The following is a 23,632-nucleotide window of genomic DNA, read 5'->3' as shown; positions in this document are numbered from 1 at the left end:
TGCCCGAGACAGGATTCGAATTTGCGACCGTAGCGGTCGCGCGGTTCCAGACTGAAGCGCCTAGAACCACTCGGCCACACCGGCAGGCTAACAAATGTAATCGACGACTGTTTCCGAGCAGTTAGCTATTCTTGTTAATGCTATGGTATTATATCTACTTCAGTTTCTCACATGGTGCAGTCAATGAGTGTCTGTAGTTTGCATCGAAAAGATTCTGCTGCTGAACGACACTTTATTTTTTGTTGTTTCCCAGCTAATTATTGTTATCTTTCATTTGTTTACTTGTCTCCTAAATTCAGCATCAAGTACGTTTCAGTTCTAAGAGATCGAAAAATTCGATTGATAGCGCTATTTTTCCTTGAACTTTGGTTTTTATTTTTGTCTCAGCTGAAGTTTTCTATCGGCTCGAAAGTTTCCTGTTACATTCTTGGTTTTTTTCTGTGACCTCACTGTCTGTTTCTAATTACAGTTTACACATTTTCGAAAAATTTAACGTATTTCGTTTTCTTGCCTCCTCAAATTCTAAATTCCCCAAAGTATAAGTAATAGGCAATATGTCCCTTACATCCTTCCTGATATGTGATGCTCCTCTTGACCTTTGTCTTTTGCAGTTTCTCTTTGATAGTTTAGCATCTGTAAACTACTTGTAGTTCTCATTATTTAATTTATTTTCTGTCTCTCATAATACAATTCTGTGTCTGTAACTTATTACAGATATAGTTTCTGTAATGTTATCTGTAAGTATGTATTTCATCACTAAGAGTAAAAATGGCATCGCTTCCCGGATACTTTACCGTTTACAAAGCAAAATGTTAATTTTTAAGTGTCTTTAATTTTTTAAATATTTTTCTGTATGTTGCTACTTCGGTAATACTACTTGCTGACCACGGAAAATTACAAGTATCATCAACGAATTTTTGAAGATACTGTTTCACTGTTTTTAGGGAAAACAACGATGGAAGCGTAGCCATTGTCGGAACGCTCATTAGCCCACTCTTCAGAAAGAAGTGCGCGACGTTCACTGATTATGCAGCAGGCGCTGGTAATGAACGCAAATTGACTACTGTCCCACGGGAACAACCAAGCTCTCCACAAACAGGTGCGACACGGGCAGGTGGTTCCAAAATGAAAAAAAAATTGCATTCATTCCGCTGACACCCTTACTAAAGAAGCAAGACTGGTTTAGCTAGCTAACATTAATTACGTGCAAGTGAATCCGAAGCTACACTGTGCTACATGCATTCGATAATTTTCGTATTGATGAACAATATAACTGTCTGTATGATGTTTGAAAGAACATCATGAATCATGAATGTGTCGATATTACTGAGGCAATAAATGAACCAACCAATAACTGGTAATAGTACTAAATTTATTTTATTGTCCTCTACGGAATTCATGTGTTCTCACATCCATCAACTGAAGCAGCACACTAAACTGACACATAAAACAAATATCTGTCCTAAACATTCGCATTTTCGCCTTCCATTTCGCAAGTTTGGTACCGAAATATGAGGCCAATGCATCTAAAATGTAGTTAATATCTGTTCACACGAGGAGAGACGACAATAATAAGTAACTGACAGGAAGGAGTAGTTACAATCAATTTTCTTTTCCGCTATCGACTTGAGCAAATTTCACCAATAGACGGCATTCGTTTATGGGCAGTATTATGTCTACGATATTGAATATTGACCTGTGAGCTTTCCTATATGTAATCGAAAGCGCGATGTAACTTCTTTGCATGTAGCTAAGCAACCGCCTTTTTCACGTCTCACCAGGGGGCATGTACACACTGCGTGCCAACGTAACAATGGTACGAATCACCACGCTCTCAGCTGTTACCCACTGAAAACTGAATGTCACTTTGAGCCAAAGTGTGAACCGCTAATCTGTCAATTTACGTGGCTGAGAAACACATCGCTCAGACTGAGTGTAAGACCGCCAAGTACTGTTGTTGCTATTTGAGAGGCTCAGAAATCACGGGCAAAGTGGAATGGCTGAGACTATGGACTTGTTTCGTGTGACGGTAGTATGTACTGTAAGAACATTAGGAGCTATCCGCTGGGTCATCGGAACTATGTATATGATGTCCAGAATCAAAATTCCAGTTTCAAAACGCTGTGGAAAGAGAATCACTGCTCACAATGACGTCAGATTTGAATATAATACTATTGACGCAGCGTTAAACGTCGTGGAACCAAAAAAATTGAAATCTTAGCCATAGATGGCGCTATAAGCGTCTAAACGTAAATTGGGATCGACTTTAAATGACAAATAAATCACACTACGATGGCTATGGTTTGAGTTGGACGGTAAACCATCCGCACTGTTCAAGACTGGGGAAGTTCGGCAGTCAACAGTTGTGGCACTGTTTGGCTAGACGCAAATTGAGACGCGTATAGCACGTGTGACGTGACACGACACTACAGCGCGACACACACGTGCCGCACGAGTCGCGCGGGTCCAGCGCATATTGCGACGCTCTCCGCTGACAGAACCGAAGCGGGTGTAACCTGTTACCTTTCTCAAACGATTTTACAGGAACTATTCACAGAAAATATATGATTTTTGCCTTACTTGTAGCGTTATATGTCAGCTTCGTGGCGAAGTGCTCATCACCTCGCTAACGACCGTTCTTATTGTGCTGTACACATTTTAGTAAGACACTACGCAAAACTCAAAAAGTTTGCAACGAAAATTAGGGGTCGCTATGATTTTGCGTTTGGTGCATATTACACCATATGTTGCTGCGTATTAAATTTAGCTAACATGCTGAATTTTTGTTAAGACTTGGGAGGAGGTCTCCATCTGGCTCTGATCTCGAGAAAATAGATCCCATGTAGCGCGCTCACTCCCATGACAATGAATTACTCGCAACATCTCTCATATCTCCTAAACCGCTCGAGACATCGAAACGAAAGTTTGGCGAATGATAGCACACAACGAGGAGAGTGTTTTACCAATTCTTGAACACACGGAACTTTCTTATCTATGGCGATATATCAGTACTTATACTTCCCTTTTTATTTATTTCACTCCAGTGACAGTAATTTTTAAGAGTTATCGACAGCTAGAGAAACAAGAGCTTCCTAATATAAAAATAAACATGAAATTTCTTCTTTTATGTTACTGCAAACGGACACTATGAGGTTTTTCGTAAGTTATAGAGGTGTGTGATTGCCAATTACTTGTTTAATGAGGCACTCCGTTTCGGAATTCAGTCTCAATAGCTGCTGTGAGATGAGTTTGGCAAATTACACTGTGAAAAAGGAAGTACAAGTAAACCAGTCACCAAGAGAAATGTGGCCGTTACAAACGGTGATGCTTCTTCGAATGAAAAAAGGTTAACAACTCACACAAAAATAGATTGCCAATTCTGTTGGAATTTTGGTGGAATCCCCGTAACCCATCGTATTTTTAACTCTGAGCGACTGGAATGGAAACTTACCAAAGGGTTTTATTCCTTCTCTTGATCTGAGCAGTATTAAAATAATGACGACCGTTCATTCAGGCGGAATCATAGGCACATGCCACATACTGGTTACTCATCTACGGCTTGTCAAACTGACAATGTGTGTTCGCGAATAAAATAGTTGTTACTGAGAAAAATAAACAATTGAGCTGCCACACAACACAATGGTCAGTGTATTTTCAGCAACGGAGGATAATGCGCACAACAGGAATGCACAAGCTAGCCATGTGTGCCTTGTGAGTTGGAGTTCGAAAAACATTGACATGAAAGTAGATCTGCCTTTGTCAGCACCACATTTCGTCAAATTAAATATATCTAATCATGACACTCTTTTAGGATATTCCTACTTTCGTAATAACACCGACCATTTTCTTCATTTGTGTAGCCTGTTGTATAATTAGTTATTAATGCTGATAATGTGCATGCAACAATGGGAATGCTTTTTCTTATCACGGCGAACCAATTAAAACATTGTTATTTGTGACTGCTTTTCGACTGTTTCTAACTTGCAGTGGAAATGTAATGTTCACATGCGTATAGTACAGTGTGTCGTAATACATTATTACATCCATATCAGAGTAATCACAGTGAGACTTCTATACTTCAGATTGTATCTTTCTAAATTTTTGTAACAGATCGTACAGATACGCCAGCATTCTAGGCAGCAAGAAGATAACCTTTCTTTTTTTTTTAGTTTCCTGCCTTGATTCTTAATCACATGATTTTATAATATTCCTTCCTTCCATATTCACTACCCTCTGTCCCTCCTTGCGATCTGAAAACATCGTGGAGGCATATGATACAATTCCAGTGGCCAATGTCTCATCAGTTACTGAAGTATACATTTTCTTGACAGAAGAAAAACAAAACAAAACTATACAGATATAAATAACAGAAAAGTATAATGTACTAACGAAGAAAATTGGGGAGTTTAAATGGCGAAAAACGAAACACTACCAAAAGGCATTGAAATTTAGTACACAGTAAGGCAAAATTTATCGTATGGGCAATACTACCACTGCTCATATGCACCGTTCCGATGTGAGCATATGGCCGGGCTACTTTTCCGCTCCCCGCCTCAACTTTCCCACGGTGCTAGCGAGGCACGCGCGACGCGCGGCGCGAGAAACTGTGCCTCAACCACAACGCCGCGCGACCTAGCGAAGGCGCGTATCGCGTCCCAGTCGCGTCGCGTCGCAATTTGCGCGGTCCCATTTGAATCTGTGATGTTACAAAAACGCGCACTGCGCTACGTCGCGCCACACGCGCTATACGCGTCTCACTTTGCGCCTAACGTAAGTTAGGCAAGCCGATCAACAATGGCAAGGTCGCACCACGTCGGATGGGAAAACTCGGTTTTTAACTATCCTGCGGGTAAAAACTGCATAAAGAGCAATATGACATCGGTTTTTAGGTCTTCTGGGTCCAAAAGAAAAATGGCATCTGTTTTAAATTGTCCTGGAGTCAAAAACTGCATAAAAAACAAAATGGCATCGGTTTCTAACTGTCGTGAGACTGTCGCAAGACATGTTTCAATCCTACCACAGGCTGAAAGAGACAAACAGCATGTTCCATAACAGATCGGAGTATCTTGGGCCTCAGGTCCAGAATGCGTCGCGCAATGTGTGCCCTCACTTCATCTACGTTCTAAATTGGAGCACTGAAAACATCTTTCAGATAATCCTATAGCCAGAAGTCACACTTGTTAAGGCCATGTGATCTAGACGGACAGGCTGTAGGGAAATGACGGCTGATAATTCTAGTATTTCAGAAATACCTCTGCAGCAGCCGCTTCACTCGCTGTGCAATGTGCAGAGGAGCGCCATCTTGCTTGAAAATTGTCCTAGCCACACATCCACGCTGTTGAAGCGTTGGAAAGACGTTGGTGGCCAAAAGACTCTCGCAGCGTTCACCAGTGACGCTACAGGCAACAGTACCCGTAGGACTCGTCTCCTTGAAAAAAGTATTGCCCTATGATAAATGCTGCGGTCTACTTGTACCATACATTCACATTTGCGGAATGAAATGGTACCGGCTGATGTGCTTGCGGATTTTCCATTGCCCATAGTCTACAATTCCCCGTATTTACAAGTCCTCGGAGACGGTAATGGGCTTCGTCTGTCCACAGAATATTCCACGGGGAATTCCAGATCGATCGTTTGTCTTGTTGGCAGGTCAAAAGAACATAATTCCTGAACATGGGTGATTCTTTATGGATAGCAATGCAGCATGTTTTTTTAGGGTTTTATGCACCGTGCTCGCAGGCATGTCCAACTTTCGGACAATTTCCCGTGCACTGCATGTTTGCATACGTCTGCTGGACCCCTCCTGCAATATTGTAACCGGATCTTCAACAGAAGTCAGATGAACTGTTATCCTCTCTCAGCCACACTGCACTTCAAAAGAACGTCTTTTCGAATTTTTTGGTCACTTTTTCCATCCCTTAGCACATATCGGACCACTATGTTTTTTCATATCATTGAGTGTCTGGAACGTCTGTAGGGCTACTGTCGCACAGTCGCGTTTCTTGTAAAAGAACTTTATCAGGACCGCGCGGTCCTTCATAGAGACAGCCACGAAGACAACCATGTATGACGCCTCGGATACAATCTGAGGAACAGCCGTGTGCCGCGCGTCTGTTGATGTACATATCCTGATGCTTACAGAGCCATTTATTGGTCGAATTTTCGCCATTTTTTTCTCAGAACGTTTCCCCTTACGTCAATACTGTGTGTGTTTGAAATACTTTGATTTTATTTAAAAGGTTTACAGGGGCTAACTTCGCAGGTTCGAATCCTGCCTCGGGCATGGGTGTGTGTGATGTCCTTAGGTTAGTTAGGTTTAAGTAGTTCTAAGTTCTAGGGGACTGATGACCTCAGATGTTAAGTCCCATAGTGCTCAGAGCCATTTGAATCATTTGAAGGGGCTAACTTACATTTCTGAAGGTTTCTGTTCATGACACAGTAGTTTCTGCTGAGCAGTTTTGAGCCCGGTTTTTATATTACTGATATTTAATTTTGTACTCACGATTAGTTTATTTATTATTATCTCAGTGGGCGTTCTTCTTTATATTTTATTTATACGCTCTTTATGTAACCAACCTGAGTTATTGCCATTTTACCTAAAGAGGTAATTTTTTCTTGATTTAGCTAATCTTGAATTTTACGATAGCCCAGTCCTTCTTTTCATTTGCTCGGCTTACAGGTCTCAATTGACGTGCTGACTATTGATGCATTTTTTTATTTGGAACATGTGTTAGCCGAAACCTTCTTTGTGTGTTCTAATAAGATCTCGATTTCACACTGAGCCATTCGAAATTGTTTTGATAGAAGGTCCACGCTATCTAGTGCTTTCAAAAATCAACTGAAAGAACCTCAATTTCCAGTTACTAATTTTTTCCTTGTTTTCTCACATTTAACTGAATTTTTTTAAAGTTCACGTGTTTAAAAGGAAATAGGGAAATATTTTTTTTATTAAATAAAGTCTTTTTTCTCGATAACATGTTATGTCTTTGTGACCTGGTACCTTACCACTCACAGCTCCTATTTTGTTACAATATTAAATTTATTTTATATTAGAATATGTATATTACATTTAAACAGGCCACAGTAATTACTGATTTTTAATAAGTGTTGTGATGTTACTGGCAGACGTTCTCTTATCATCACTAAATATTTATGTTTGTACTGGTGTGACACTTGCAATTCACCTTCCAGTCACACTAATGTGGCCTCCGCGAATGTTGACGTCAACGTGCAGTGACATCTCACAGTCGGCAGGTGGCAGCACCACCACTGGAGAGTATAAAAAGCTTGTCGGGGGAACGTGAAAACAGTGAAGTCGTTGTCGTAATACGGAAAGAGAGAAATTTATCTGACGTTCTAAAGGGCATCATCATTGGCTTTCGGGCCAAGGGTGGAAGCATTACCGAAACGGCTAAGTTCTTAAACTGTTTGCGCGCCACCGTTGTTACAGTATGCGTTGTGTGGTAAAATGGTGCTGTACAAAACCGGCGTCGAGGCCACTCTGGTGCACCACGGGCCGTAGATTGCAGGGGTGAGCGGCGGCTGCAGTCGAAAAGACGTGCGATCAACTGTTGAGTAACTGACCGTCCAGATGAACTAAGAGGCTGCCAACAGTGTCTCTTCAACGAGCGTTCAGCAAACATTGCTGCGTTTGGGCATCTGTAGCAGATGCCTGGTTCATCTACCAATGCTGATTGCTGTTCGTCGGCGACGAAGGCTGGAACTTGCGCGCCAATACCGCAGCTGGATGTCCACTGAGAGGCGACAGTTGACCTTTCAGATTAATCAAATTTAATGCTGCATTAGACAGATGTACGGCGTGAAACAATTGACAGCAAACACCCTGTAAGAGATGTCGGAACGGTCCATGCAGGAGGAGGAAGCGTTATAGCCTGGAGAATGTTTTAGTGGCATCTCTTAAGTGATCTCGCCATTGTGTAAGGCACAAATGTCAACACAAGGATGCATCTATTCTTAGGGACCATGTCCACACCCAACATGCATTTTGTTTTTCGTCGGCACGATGGCATCTACCAGCAGAAAAATTCAACGTCTGACACAGCACTCAGAGTACACGGGTGGTTCGACGAGCACCAGTATGAATGAATTTACCGCACTCCACTGACCACCAAACTGCCCGAATTTAAACCTATTCGAGAATCTGTGGAACCACCTAGATCAGTCTGTACGCAGCGTGGATCCTGAACCGAGACAACAAGCGCAGCGGGTCACGGAACTGGAATCGTCATGGCTCCACATCCCTGTCGGTAGCTTCCAGAACTTCACTGACTCTGTTCCTGCGCAGCTAGCAGCGATGCGCTCTGCAAAAGGTGGCTCTTCACGCTTTTGACAGGTGGTCGCGTTAAGGTGATTAGACAGTGTAATTGCCGGCCGCTGCGGCCGAGCGGTTCTAGGCGCTTCAGTACGGAACCTCGCTGCTGCTACGGTCGCAGGTTCGAATCCTGCCTCGATGTCCTTAGGTTAGTTAGGTTTAAGTAGTTCTAAGTCTAGAGGACTGATGACCTCAGATGTTAAGCCCCATAGCGCTTGAAACCATTTGAAGACAGTGCACTTACCATCTATTATGGAATCATTCACAATTTTATTATCATGAGTGTACAGGGTGAGTCACCTAACGTTACAGCTGGATATATTTCGTAAACCACATCAAATACTGACGAACCGATTCCACAGACCGAACCTGAGGAGAGGGCCTAGTGTAATTGTTTTAAGACAAACCATACAAAAATGCACGGAAGTATGTTTTTTAACACAAACCTACGTTTTTTTAAATGGAACCCCGTTAGTTTTGTTAGCTCATCTGAACATATAAACAAATACGTAATTAGTGCCGCTTGTTGCATTGTAAAATGTTAATTACATCCGGAGATATGGTAACCTAAAGTTGACGCTTGAGTACCACTCCTCCGCTATTCGATCGTGTGTATCGGGGAGCACCGAATTACGTAGGGATGCAAAGGGAACGGTGATGGACCTTAGGTACAGAAGAGACTGGAACAACACATTACGTCCACATGCTAACACCTTTTTATTGGTCTTTTTCACTGACGCACATATACATTACCATGAGGGGTGAGGTACACGTACACACGTGGTTTCCGTTTTTAATTATGGAGTGGAATAGAGTGTGTCCCGACATGTCAGGCCAATAGATGTTCAATGTGGTGGCCATCATTTGCTTCACACAATTGCAATCTCTGACGTAATGTGTTATATTGCTAGAGAAGGCCGAAATGCACGCTATAAGCTCACGCAGGATGGCGTGAGGTCTGAAACAGGATACGTAATGAATGCTATAAAGAAAAGTACGTAGCTTCTGGAATGCTTAACTTTAATCCATCATTTGTATACATCGTTCTTGATGAGACATGCTTCATACGATAACTATCAATTGCTATGGCGCCTTGCTAGGTCGTAGCCATTGACTTAGCTGAAGGCTATTCTAACTATCTTCTCTGCAAATAAACGAGGCTTCGTCAGTGTTGCATCGCTAGCTAAGTCGTCCGTACAACTGGGGCGAGTGCTAGTAAGTCTCTCGAGACCTGCCGTGTGGTGGCGCTCGGTCTGCGATCACTGACAGTGGCGACACGCGGGTCCGACATGTACTAATGGACCGCGGCCGGTTTAAAGCTACCACCTAGCAAGTGTGGTGTCTGGCGGTGACACCACATAATGAATGTCGTACACGCTGCAGTACATCTGGTGTAATGTCGCCGTAGGCTGCCACAATACGTTGTTTCATATCCTCTGGGGTTGTAGGCACATCACGGTACACATTCTCCTTTAACGTACCCTACAGAAAGAAGTCCAGAGGTGTAAGATCAGGAGAACGGGCTGGCCAATTTATGCGTCCTCCACGTCCTATGAAACGCCCGTCGAACATCCTGTCAAGGGTCAGCCTAGTGTTAATTGCGGAATGTGCAGGTGCATGCTGATACCACATACGTCGACGTGTTTCCAGTGAGACATTTTCGAGCAACGTTGGCGGATCATTCTGTAGAAACGCGATGTATGTTGCAGTGCTCTCCGATACACACGATTGAACAGCGGAGAAGCGGTACTCAAGCGTCAACTTTAGGTTACCATATCTCCGGATGTAATTAACATTTTACAATGCAACAAACGGCACTGATTACGTATTTGTTTATATGTTCAGATGTGCTAACAAAACTAACGTGGTTCCATTTAAAAAAGCGTAGGTTTGTGTTAAAAAACACACTTCCGTGCATTTTTGCATGGTTTGTATTAAACAATTACACTAGCCCCTCTCCTCACGCTCGGTCTGTGGAATCGGTTCGTCAGTATTTGAAGTGGTTTGCGAAATATATCCAGCGGTAACGTTAGGTGACTCACCCTGTATATTTCGTATCCATTTTCTGTTCTCATTAACAGCGTTTATTGTGTCTGTTAAACTATTTGATAGCAAGTACAGTACTGAAAGCAGTTGTTAAATCAAATGTTTGTAAATATTAGTGGAACATCGAAATTGATATATATATATATATATATATATATATATATATATATATATATATATATATATATATGGTGGTTCATTGATCGTAACTGCGCCAAATATCTCACGAAATAAGCGTCAAACGAAAAAAGTACAAACAATAAAACTTGTCTAGCCTGAAGGGGGAAACCAGATGACGCTAAGGTTGGCACGCTTGATGGCGCTGCGATAGGTCAAACAGATATCGAACTGCGTTTTTTTTTAAATAGCAACCGACATTTTTATTACATATTCGTGTAGTATGTAAAGAAATATGAATGTTGTACTTGGACCACTTTTTTCGCTTTGTGATAGATGGCGCTGTAATAGTCACAAACATATGGCTCACAATTTAAAGGCGAACAGGTAGGTTTCTTTAATTAAAATACGGAACGTAGGTACGTTTGAACATTTTATTTCGGTTGTTCCAATGTGATACATGTACCTTCGTGAACTTATCATTTCTAAGAACGCATGTTGTTACAGCGTGATTACCTGTAAATACCACATTAATGCAATAAATGCTCAAAATGATGTCAGTCAACCTCAATGCATTTGGCAATATGTGTAACAACATTCCTCTCAACAGCGAGTAGTTCGCCTTCCGTAATGTTCGCACATGCATTTACAATGCGTGTGACGCATATTGCCAGGCGTTGTCGGTGGATCACGATAGCAAAAGTCCTTCAACTTTCCCCACAGGAAGAAATCCGGGGACGTCAGACACGGTGAACGTGCGGGCCGTGGTATGGTGCTTCGATGATCAATCCACCTGTCATGAAATATGCTATTCAATACCGCTTCAACCGCACGCGAACTATGTGCCGGACATCTATCATGTTGGAAGTACATCGCCATTCTGTCATGCAGTGAAACATCTTGTAGTAACATCGGTAGAACATTACGTAGGAAATCAACATACATTGCACCATTTTAGATTGCCATCGATAAAATGGGGGCCAATTGTCCTTCCTCCCATAATGCCGCACCATACATTAACCCGCCAAGGCCGCTGATGTTCCACTTGTCGCAGCCATCGTGGATTTTCCGTTGCCCAGTAGTGCATATTTGCCGGTTTGCGTTACCGCTGTTGGTGAATGACGCTTCGTCGCTAAATAGAACGGGCGCAAAAAATCTGTCATCGTCCCGTAATTTCACTTGTGCCCAGTGGCAGAACTGTACACGACGTTCAAAGTCGTCGCCATGCAATTCCTGGTGCATAGAAATATGGTACTGGTGCAATCGATGTTGATGTAGCATTCTCAACACCGACGTTTTTGAGATTTCCGATTCTCGCGCAATTTGTCTGCTACTGATGTGCGGATTAGCCGCGACAGCAGCTAAAACACCTACTTGGGCATCATCATTTGTTGCAGGTCGTGGTTGACGTTTCACATGTGGCTGAATACTTCCAGTTTCCTTAAATAACGTAACTATCCGGCGAACGGTCCGGACACTTGGATGATGTCGTCCAGGATACCGAGCAGCATACGTAGCACACGCCCGTTTGGCATTTTGGTCACAGTAGCCATACATCAACACGATATCGACGCTTTCCGCAATTGGTAAACGGTCCATTTCAACACGGGTGATGTATAACGAAGCAAATACCGTCCGCACTGGCGGAATGTTACGTGATACCACGTACTTATACGTTTGTGACTATTACACAAAGAGAAAAAAGTGATCCAACTAAAACATTCATATTTCTTTACGTACTACACGAATATATAATAAAAAATGTGGGTTCCTATTTTTAAAAAAACGCAGTTGATGTCCGTTTGACCTACGGCACCGCCATCTAGAGGGCCAACCACAGCGCCATCTGGTTTCCCCCTTCAAGCTAGACAAGTTTCGTCCTTTGTAGTTTTTTCGTTTGACGCTTATTTCGTGAGATATTTGGCCCAGTCGCGATCAATGGACCACCCTGCATATAGGGTGAGCATTAATAAAAGCGACAAGCTGCAGGGATAGATCCATGACTGGAAACGTAGGACAAAAGGTGCTACGAACATGCGGTGTTCGCACAGTCCGACAATTCTCTGCACATTCGTCTGTCTGTAAGGATCCATAATTACACGCCCAAAAAGGGTTTGAAATGTTATGTGATGTGGTTGATGTCTGTGAAGGTACTTGTTTTGGTACGTCCGTGTTGTCGCTCGACCGTCTCCATCTGCTTGGCCTTACAAAAACACCATCTCGGCTTGTTCCCGACAACTCTGCTGTTTACAGTACGCTGCGTCAATCACACAGACTCAACGCACGGGGAACACAAGGCACGCGGTCAGACGTACTTTTATTCGTCAGCGCCATCTGGCGTGGCAACGAATAATTTCCGTACACCTGTGAGTTGGATTATTTTTCCTCCCCTTTCCAGTCAGAAATCCGTCCCTGCAGTTTGTCGTTTTATTAATGTTCACACTGTATAATTGTGAAGGTTTTGTTTCCTCAGTTTTCTCATTTTCTAAACAGTTGCTGGAGGACTGTTCATGTGCGTAGATGTCAATTTTCTCTGACAGATCCAATTGTTTGTTGGTAATGTGTACTGTTTCCATGTCATTTTCTGTACGTATGACTATATTCACTCTCAGTGTCAACCGAAGGAGCTTAGTTTGTTTAATCAGAGTGCACATACATGTTCTTTCTAATGGTTCCCAAATTTCTCCCTTTTCGCTCTAAATAGAAAAAGGAACATGAACCACAATTAATCTTATAAATTTATGATTTACTGCGTAATCTGCAGTGTTTGTGGACAGTATGTATACAGCTGTTCGGGATTTTGTTGTTTGTGGAGAAACTTATTTTCACTGATGAAGTAAGTAATTTAATAAGGTGCAGCAGGCTAACGCAGTTTTTTCTTAGGCTTTACAGTAACGTGTCATAACACTGGCTGTAAAGGTGCTGTTAATTTTAGAAGTTTTCCTCTTAATATTAAATATTTACCCAACTCAATAACCCCGGATATTATTTCGTAATAGTTATTGAAGTTTCTGTCCGAAGACGGGTTTCGTGCAACTTTCCATGTTAGTGAAGCCTATACAAGACTCTTCGTCGCAGTCCATTTGCACTACTTACTTTATTCAAGTCTTGGTCTCTCTTCAAATTTTACTCTCCTACACTCGCTTCCATTTCCGAATTGCCAATTCCATGATGCCACAGGATTTCCTATCAACCTATCCCTTTTTTTAGTCAAGTTATGCCATAAATTCATAAATTTCTTTTTTACTTAATTCGATTAAAGAACAGCTGTTAAAATATGATAATTATGTTCCATTACTTGAAGAAAAAAATTGTATGTTAGTCCTAAGTCAGTAATACATCTGTAAAAATAGCTGCTTAACATAATATTTTCCATTACGTATTTATTCAGCCCCCCCATGAACCATGGACCTTGCCGTTGGTGGGGAGGCTTGCGTGCCTCAGCGATACAGATAGCCGTACCGTAGGTGCAACCACAACGGAGGGGTATCTGTTGAGAGGCCAGACAAACGTGTGGTTCCTGAAGAGGGGCAGCAGCCTTTTCAGTAGTTGCAGGGGCAACAGTCTGGATGATTGACTGATCTGGCCTTGTAACAATAACCAAAACGGCATTGCCGTGCCGGTACTGCGAACGGCTGAAAGCAAGGGGAAACTACAGCCATAATTTTTCCCGAGGGCATGCAGCTTTACTGTATGATTACATGATGATGGCGTACTCTTGGGTAAAATATTCCGGAGGTAAAATAGTCCCCCATTCGGATCTCCGGGCGGGGACTACTCAAGAGGATGTCGTTATCAGGAGAAAGAAAACTGGCGTTCTACGGATCGGAGCGTGGAATGTCAGATCCCTTAATCGGGCAGGTAGGTTAGAAAATTTAAAAAGGGAAATGGATAGGTTGAAGTTAGATATAGTGGGAATTAGTGAAGTTCGGTGGCCGGAGGAACAAGACTTCTGGTCAGGTGACTACAGGGTTATAAACACAAAATCAAATAGGGGTAATGCAGGAGTAGGTTTAATAATGAATAGGAAAATAGGAATGCGGGTAAGCTACTACAAACAGCATAGTGAACGCATTATTGTGGCCAAGATAGATACGAAGCCCACACCTACTACAGTAGTACAAGTTTATATGCCAACTAGCTCTGCAGATGACGAAGAAATTGAAGAAATGTATGATGAAATAAAAGAAATTATTCAGATTGTGAAGGGAGACGAAAATTTAATAGTCATGGGTGACTGGAATTCGAGTGTAGGAAAAGGGAGAGAAGGAAACGTAGTAGGTGAATATGGATTGGGGGACAGAAATGAAAGAGGAAGCCGCCTGGTAGAATTTTGCACAGAGCACAACATAATCATAACTAACACTTGGTTTAAGAATCATGAAAGAAGGTTGTATACATGGAAGAACCCTGGAGATACTAAAAGGTATCAGATAGATTATATAATGGTAAGACAGAGATTTAGGAACCAGGTTTTAAATTGTAAGACATTTCCAGGGGCAGATGTGGACTCTGACCACAATCTATTGGTTATGACCTGTAGATTAAAACTGAAGAAACTGCAAAAAGGTGGGAATTTAAGGAGATGGGACCTGGATAAACTAAAAGAACCAGAGGTTGTACAGAGATTCAGGGAGAGCATAAGGGAGCAATTCACAGGAATGGGGGAAATAAATACAGTAGAAGAAGAATGGGTAGCTTTGAGGGATGAAGTAGTGAAGGCAGCAGAGGATCAAGTAGGTAAAAAGACGAGGGCTAGTAGAAATCCTTGGGTAACAGAAGAAATATTGAATTTAATTGATGAAAGGAGAAAATATAAAAATGCAGTAAGTGAAACAGGCAAAAAGGAATACAAACGTCTCAAAAATGAGATTGACAGGAAGTGCAAAATGGCTAAGCAGGGATGGCTAGAGGACAAATGTAAGGATGTAGAGGCCTATCTCACTAGGGGTAAGATAGATACCGCCTATAGGAAAATTAAAGAGACCTTTGGAGATAAGAGAACGACTTGTATGAATATCAAGAGCTCAGATGGAAACCCAGTTCTAAGCAAAGAAGGGAAAGCAGAAAGGTGGAAGGAGTATATAGAGGGTCTATACAAGGGCGATGTACTTGAGGACAATATTATGGAAATGGAGGAGGATGTAGATGAAGATGAAATGGGAGATATGATACTGCGTGAAGAGTTTGACAGAGCACTGAAAGACCTGAGTCGAAACAAAGCCCCCGGAGTAGACAATATTCCATTGGAACTACTGAAGGCCGTGGGAGAGCCAGTCCTGACAAAACTCTACTATCTGGTGAGGATGTTGTATGAGACAGGCGAAATACCCTCAGACTTCAAGAAGAATATAATAATTCCAATCCCAAAGAAAGCAGGTGTTGACAGATGTGAAAATTACCGAACTATCAGCTTAATAAGTCACAGCTGCAAAATACTAACACGAATTCTTTACAGACGAATGGAAAAACTAGTAGAAGCCAACCTCGGGGAAGATCAGTTTGGATTCCGTAGAAACACTGGAACACGTGAGGCAATACTGACCTTACGACTTATCTTCGAAGAAAGATTAAGGAAAGGCAAACCTACGTTTCTAGCATTTGTAGACTTAGAGAAAGCTTTTGACAATGTTGACTGGAATACTCTCTTTCAAATTCTAAAGGTGGCAGGGGTAAAATACAGGGAGCAAAAGGCTATTTACAACTTGTACAGAAACCAGATGGCACTTATAAGAGTCGAGGGACATGAAAGGGAAGCAGTGGTTGGGAAGGGAGTAAGACAGGGTTGTAGCCTCTCCCCGATGTTGTTCAATCTGTATATTGAGCAAGCAGTAAAGGAAACAAAAGAAAAATTTGGAGTAGGTATTAAAATTCATGGAGAAGAAATAAAAACTTTGAGGTTCGCCGATGACATTGTAATTCTGTCAGAGACAGCAAAGGACTTGGAAGAGCAGTTGAATGGAATGGACAGTGTCTTGAAAGGAGGATATAAGATGAACATCAACAAAAGCAAAACAAGGATAATGGAATGTAGTCTAATTAAGTCGGGTGATGCTGAGGGAATTAGATTAGGAAATGAGGCACTTAAAGTAGTAAAGTAGTTTTGCTATTTGGGGAGCAAAATAACTGATGATGGTCGAAGTAGAGAGGATATAAAATGCAGGCTGGCAATGGCAAGGAAAGCGTTTCTGAAGAAGAGAAATTTGTTAACATCCAGTATTGATTTAAGTGTCAGGAAGTCATTTCTGAAAGTATTCGTATGGAGTGTAGCCATGTATGGAAGTGAAACATGGACGATAAATAGTTTGGACAAGAAGAGAATAGAAGCTTTCGAAATGTGGTGCTACAGAAGAATGCTGAAGATTAGATGGGTAGATCACATAACTAATGAGGAAGTACTGAATAGGATTGGGGAGAAGAGAAGTTTGTGGCACAACTTGACCAGAAGAAGGGATCGGTTGGTAGGACATGTTCTGAGGCATCAAGGGATCACCAATTTAGTATTGGAGGGCAGCGTGGAGGGTAAAAATCGTAGAGGGAGACCAAGAGATGAATACACTAAGCAGATTCAGAAGGATGTAGGTTGCAGTAGGTACTGGGAGATGAAAAAGCTTGCACAGGATAGAGTAGCATGGAGAGCTGCATCAAACCAGTCTCAGGACTGAAGACCACAACAACAACAACAACGTATTTATATGAAATACACCATATTGTTTTGTAAACTCCAATGAAAGATACATCTTCAAAGTTATTAAGCATCGTAGATAGAATACTGGCCCAAAACATACGAAATCTATCGACAAAGTTTGCGAAAGCCGATGTTCCAAAGCAAAATCGATTGTAAGTTTCGTTACCTGTCAAATACGTATTATAGTGTGTTAATCTCATGTACAAAGACATGCAAACTGTGTTTACGATGCATTCCGGCCATCCACAGATCAGCAAGAACAGTATGACCGCGGGCCGCAGCGAGGCTGAATGTGGCTTGGCGTACTGGCGTTGCTGGGACGTGACGCAGTAAGAAACTGTACTGTATAAGCGGAGTAGAGGCGAATGGGGAATCATTCTAGAAAAAAAGTGGTCGTCACGACCTCAAGATCCCGCCCGCTCACTGTAGTCCGGCAATAAGCGCTGTGATTCGTCAGCCTCATTTCTTACTGCATGCACACTATTAGGTCAGTGCCAGCTGAATGTTATGATGTTTCTGTGTGATATCATGTGCTCACGTCTGCTTTCACCCTTCCGTGCATTATCGAGTGTTCGATAGTAAACGAAATACAGAAACAAGGACCTACACGAAGTGCAACTCTGGTCGGTGTGCGGAAAGGCCGAAAAGACATAGCAAAACAATCTAGAATTGTGGTATCGAACGACTGAATTCTTTTTTATTTTTTTATTTTTTATTTTTTTTGTTTTACTGATCTGGAAAATAGCGAAAAAGTCAGGAATAATATAAATTTTGCGCAGGTTCATAAAATTAGAACAAAACCTTGTGGTATTTCCGAATCAAATGTATTCCTTATTAACAGTGCAGTACATCGGCAGAATCCGTAGACGCGACCACACGTTGTCATTCTATACGAAACGGAGAACTAAGATTACTGACGGGAGGACGACGGTTCAATCCCGTCTCCGGCCATCCTGATTTAGGTTTTCCATGATTTCCCTAACTCGTTTCAGGCGAATGCCGAGATGGTTCCTTTGAAAGGGCACGGCCGATTTCCTTCCCAATCCTTCCCTAACCCGAGCTTGCGCTCCGTCTCTAATGACCTCGTTGTCGACGGGACGTTGAACACTAACCAAACACCACTAAGATTACTGAATCTGACGATTTTGACAAAAAGTTGGTGCGTGGAACAGTACGTAAGGTGAAACTTCCTGGCAGATTAAACTGTGTGCTGGAGCGAGACTCGAACTCGAGACCTTTGCCTTTCGCGGGCAAGTGCTCTACCAACTGAGCTACCCAAGCACGACTCACGCGCCGTACTCACAGCTTTACTTCTGCCAGTACCTCGTCTCCCACCTTCCAAACTTTACAGAAACTCTCCCGCGAAACTTCCAGAACTAGCACTCCTGAAAGAAAGGATATTGTGGAGACATGGCTGATATGAGTGTGCGCTGACAAACTTCCTGGCAGATTAAAACTGGCTGCGGAGTGAAAATCTCATTCTGGAAACTTCCCCCAGGCTGTGGCTAAGCCATGTCTCCACAATATCCTTTCTTTCAGGAGTGCTAGTTCTGCAAGTTTCGCAGGAGAGCTTCTGTAAAGTTTGGAAGGTAGGAGACGAGGTACTGGCAGAAGTAAACCTGTGAGTACGGGGCGTGAGTCGTGCTTGGGTAGCTCATTTGGTAGAGCACTTGCCCGCGAAAGACAAAGGTCCAGAGTTCGAGTCTCGGTTCGGCACACAGTTTTAATCTGCCAGGAAGTTTCATATCAGCGAACACTCCGCTGCAGAGTGAAAATCTCATTCTGAGTATGTAAGGTGGCTATAATTTCACACCTTACAAGCAATCATCCACATACTTTACCGTGAACTACAACCATAATTAGACATCATTTGATAGGTTGTACATCGTATATATGAATGTTTAAAGGAGACTGACATTGTCACGTGTACCTTGTAAATAATTGTTAACGCTTGCTGCATGAAAGGCGACGGTGTATCTTTACTATCATACTAGTAGAGATTGGAACAACAGTGGAAATGAAACGGCACGTGGAACTCAGGTCCTGGGTGGAAGGCCCACACAGGTGTTGGTGCTGCTTAAGTAGAGGAAGTAGTCGGACGTCGTGGCACCTGAGCTCTGGAGCACAATAGGGTGACGGCCGGTAGCTATTGTAGTAGGGCCAGAAGGATAACCGGGTAATACTTCCGAACTTTGCAAATATTGGACGCAGGAGAGAGGAACGAAGAAGCGGCACCTCGGAGACCACGCAGGCAGGGTTATTTCCAAGGATTTTTACTCAGAAACGTACCATTGTACGAGTGTAGGTTTTTCCTCGCAAAATTTCCGCGCTGGAAAGTATGGTCGGTCGGCGTTCGGAAGAATCTGTAGAGAGGTAGAATATTCCATGGTTTTGGGAATATGATTCGTTTTCGGAGTTACGATGGTGAGGAGCTGAGCCTTGCTGGGAAGCCATCCGTTGTGAGCGCCAGTGTGTGACGGTCGCTCGATATCAACTTTCTTGATACAGACGCACTTGCTGTCCTTGCTCTCAGGAGAGTTTATAGTTAGAACAGTTAGGCACTGTAAAGCTGGGAAACCTATACGGTTCTGGACTTCACCTCCGGGTTGGAAGCCGTCGTTGAGTAAGCAGCGTTCAGTAACTGAAAGCGCTTCCTCTTCCTATTCTTACGTTGAGACGTTATCTGAACTCAATCCTTGTGGCTGAGAGTTCGCGTTTCTCGTCTGTAGTACACAGAGAGAAGAAGACAGTATTAGAGTATACTAGTCAGAGGAACGCCTTCTGTCGTCCTAGTCTTTGAAAGAGTTTATTTGTGGCTGGAGTTCTTCCATCGTTGCAGACGAGTACGAGAACCATCACTTCGACGCACCGAACGCAGTACATACGGTGATATCGCAAATTGCTTCGGCTTATTAGGGCTATAAAAGCTAAACAGCTGTGATCACGTTAGTTTATTTCCACTGAGGTTCCACACCACCGTAGATTATCTTTGAAAGCAGTGTCTTCTAGTGTTTGACACGTAGATGATGTCAGTCATTTCGCGTTATTGATATTAAACTGCACAGTCATAATAAGGGGCAGAGTTGGGCAACTGATTAGTAATTTTACTTTGGAAATATAAACTTTGTAATACAAAGTGTTTTCTTTAATCTACAATAAATATATAAGCAGGGTCAATGTTTATCATTTAGTAGGATTAGTTGCCTTCACCATGTTTAGATTGTAATTTATAGAATTAAGAGAGCCTAAGATCTGTTGCAGGGGGTTGTCAGACAATGCCAAATCTTAATTTTGGCGTGTATTATTCTCTGTTGCGCACATTCATTTTACATCCGCCTGGAGTAGCATCATGGAAGTACTTCGCTACTACGACGGATGAGAGTATACGACTGCTAGAAAAATACAGATATCTTCGTGAAAAAAATTAAATATTCTGCCTCAGACACCTCCGTTCTTTGTCTTTTCCGCTCACTTGGTTTTTGATGCAGAAAGAATAATTATGGAGGAAAATTTTCAGTGGAATGCAAAGATATTGCAGCACCAAGAACGGAGTTTTGCGTAAAATGCACTTACTGCATGCATAGGACAACAGTCTTGTAGGATACTTCGAAAACATGCGTGTTTCACAAAAACACACATAAAATATTTTGCTCGACTTTAGCGGAAAATACCTACAGTTGCTTTTCTGTAGCGTGTATCTGCGGTTTGGGTGATGGGTGCAGTGAGGAAGAGCTGTAAATATAAAATTTTCGGACGTACGGAATATTCTCGCTCCTGTCAACGCGAGCGGTGGGAACTAAAATCCTGGCGGCGGCATACAAGTGCTTGCGCGCTGTCGCGCACGAAGTCTCTCGTAAATAAAATGGCTCCACACGAGACACGATACAATAATGATGTATCAGATGTTACCAAAATTAATATCGTAGTTTTCTTAACAACTTTCTCGCTAATAGTTTCTACAAGGTCCAACAGAACACATTTTTCGTTACGTAGGCGAAACAGTTTCATGCCTCTTACGATAGCTTTCTTTTTATTTAGGAATACTTCTATCTTTTCACGACAAAATATGTACCACATTTACCTATAAACTTTGAGAGTGTTCGTATGTTGTTTTTGGTTCAAATATGTCAGTGATTTTGTTTTTCCAGAGGTTGAAATAAAAACAAAATACTGCAAAATTTCTTGTGACGTTAGTTGTCAATTTTTTCGTAGAAGCGGGGAAATATTTTCTTTTGGAAAGTACTTTATCATATTCTACACTAAAAATAGTTACGTCTAATATTTTTAGGAATTTTTACTAGTATTGGAATTATAGATGAGTGGCAATGATGATCTTGAGGCGGTTCTTTTCGTGATGGCCGCTCTAGCGACGATACGGGCAGCAAATGTGAAGTCTACTGACGTAAGCCGGCCGGGGTGGCCGAGCGGTTCTAGGCGCTACAGTCTGAAACCGCGCGACCGCTGCGGTCGCAGGTTCGAATCCTGCCTCGGGCATTGATGTGTGTGATGTCCTTAGGTTAGTTAGGTTTAAGTAGTTCTAAGTTCTAGGGGACTGATTACCTCAGAAGTTAAGTCCCATAGTGCTTAGAGCGAACAGCTGCTCTTAACATACTCCGCGTCACGGACGCAGATCGGTGGGAGCAGTGCTACGCTATAGGGGATATTCACCTTGGCTTCCGTTGGGCCTGTCATTGTAACCGAAGACACCATGACAACGGTGGAGTACATGAACATTACTGCTGCCCGACTGCATCCCTTCATGCTTCATGTCTTCCCAGGTAGCGATAGCTTCATCCTGAGGCATAATCGTAGATATCACAAGACCACAACTGTTCTACACTGGTTTGAGGAATACGATAGTGAATTCGCGTCCACGTCTTGGCCACCAATTTCGCCTGATCTGAGCCGGATGGAACACATTTCAAACGCCACCGGCCGTCCACTCTACGCCCACCAACCACCGGACTGTAATTTACGGACACTTTGTGACCTCTGCACAGACATCTGTTGGACGAATGTTCGGGAACCTCTCAAGGACTTATCGAATCCATACTGAGCACAACTGCTGCTGTATTGCGTTTCGAAGGTGTACCAACACACTATTGAGCACGTCGTCATAACGTTTTAGTCTTCAGAGTAATTCGGTGTTAAAACGGAAAGGAAGAAAAAAATGGTTCAAATGGCTCTGAGCACTATGGGACTTAACAAAAATGGTTCAAATGGCTCTGAGCACTATGGGACTTAACATCTGAGGTCATCAGTCCCCTAGAACTTAGAACTAACCTAAAGACATCACACACATCCATGCCCGAGCAGGATTCGAACCTGCGACCGTAGCGGTCGCACGGTTCCTGACTGAAGCGCCTAGAGCCGCTTGGCCACTCCGGCCGGCGGAAAGGAAGAACAAAATGTGAATGTTGAGAACATTTATTAAACTTAATATACGTTTTACGTAATAACCTAATTGCGCATCATCTGTAGACGGATGTAAAAACAACTAAAGCCGGTAGGGAATAATAAAGTATGTTTCATAACGTAAATAGAGATTGCAAATATGTATAATTACACGTCCATGACTTCTTACACTTGAAATATTCATTTTCTGTTGGTCCTTTGTTTCCAAATATTATTTGATCCTCTAACGTCTTTACAATTGTATATGTTAGGAACACTTTGAACAGGAAAGTCGCAATGCTTGAAATCTGTAACGAAATAAAGGAAGAATTGCAGAGGTTCAACGCATAGTGCAGGGACTGGCAATGAACCTTGACATAATAGTGACAGTCTGATAATAGCCCTAGAGGTCAGGTACTTACACCAAGATACCAATGCAAATGCCAAAGCAAATGCCGATCTGATTCCTCTTCTCAAGCGTGCAATGCATGCATGCATGTCCGAATGAACACTGACTGCATCGTTCTTTCTAACAACACATCCACTGCAGTACCGTATTTGTCCACCGAGATCACGCACCGACTATCAATTAAAAATGTCCTCTCCCGTACGGGAATTGCATAATGTCTGCCCGAGTATAGCTTGTGACGTAGAAACGACGACATATGGAAATTTGGTTGTGGACATCGGCCTGGCACGGATACCCAAAGCGGTTAAGGCGACCGCTCGCGCAAAGGGGGCAAAAAGGGGTTCGATTCTCAGACCGACACCAATTTTCAGTGTCGTCATTGCCTTATACAGCTGATGGTTGCCAGTATTCGCAACTGCGAGTAAACTTCATATACTTCAAATACGAATAAATAAGAAAAAGATTACAAAATCAACAAATGACGTCTTCGGTTTTCCTTCCTTAAGGAAAACTAAGAAACCTACCCACTGTGATGGCATAACTGCTCTAACGTGGATATTCAGTTGACCATAATCAAAGGACCTTGAGACAACGGGCACTAATGCTGATATAAAATAAGTAGACACAGCCACTGGTCATTATCTTC

The sequence above is a fragment of the Schistocerca serialis genome, chromosome 1 (genome assembly GCF_023864345.2).
Source record: "Schistocerca serialis cubense isolate TAMUIC-IGC-003099 chromosome 1, iqSchSeri2.2, whole genome shotgun sequence".
Lineage (NCBI taxonomy): Eukaryota > Metazoa > Arthropoda > Insecta > Orthoptera > Acrididae > Schistocerca > Schistocerca serialis.
This window is presented reverse-complemented; position numbering follows the sequence as displayed.